Source organism: Malania oleifera, chromosome 7 (genome assembly GCF_029873635.1).
Source record: "Malania oleifera isolate guangnan ecotype guangnan chromosome 7, ASM2987363v1, whole genome shotgun sequence".
NCBI classification, from domain to species: domain Eukaryota; kingdom Viridiplantae; phylum Streptophyta; class Magnoliopsida; order Santalales; family Ximeniaceae; genus Malania; species Malania oleifera.
The window spans coordinates 71,403,646-71,404,335 of record NC_080423.1 but is presented as its reverse complement, the minus strand read 5'-3'; the positions used below and the strand labels follow the sequence as shown (position 1 = coordinate 71,404,335).

The 690-nt window shown below is 35.4% G+C and overlaps 1 non-coding gene across 1 annotated transcript; it reads left to right on the top strand.

Annotated features, from left to right (window-relative positions):
- The first annotated feature begins 381 nt into the window (after positions 1-381).
- Positions 382-490, top strand: LOC131161093 (small nucleolar RNA R71). Its single transcript, XR_009138253.1, has one exon. It is a non-coding gene; the product is annotated as a small nucleolar RNA R71 (small nucleolar RNA).
- The last annotated feature ends 200 nt before the right edge of the window (positions 491-690 follow it).

Below are 690 nucleotides of genomic sequence, written 5' to 3'. Positions count from 1 at the left end.
TAGTCGGACATGCATCAGTCACCTACCTTGGATCCTCACATATGCTGCATTTTTCAAAAGATGATGGTAAAACATGCATTTCATTTACCTTTAAGTTCAATGGACTCTAACCTTTTGGACATCAATGCAAGCCTAGCATTCAAATCATCAACTTCTTTCAATTGATACTTACCACCCCCTCCAATGCATTTTTGCTTTTCAGATCTATTATACACATCAGAGACATCCCAAGATTGGGCATTTTCAGCCAAATAATCAAAATAATCAAAAGCTTCTTCAGGCCCTTTATTGAAAAACTCACCATTGCACATTGTTTCTACAAATTGCCTCAACTTTGGTTGCAACCCCTCATAGTAAAAACCGATGACCCTCCAATTTTCAAACCCATGGTGAGGACATGCATTTAAGAGATCTTTGAAACGTTCCCAACACTGATAAAATATTTCCACATCCTTTTGGAAAAAGTTCATGATTTGTCTTTTCAAAGCATTAGTTCTTTGCATGGGAAATTTTTTTTAAAAAAAAACTCAATTTGCATTTCTTGCCAAGTCCCAATGGATCTTGGTCTTAAGGAATTCAACCAAGTTTTTGCTTTGTCTTTTAAATAAAATGGAAACAATTTCAGTCAAATTACCTCCTAAGTGCATGTTCTATCCATGAATGTGGAACAAACTTCTTCAAACCCTTTAA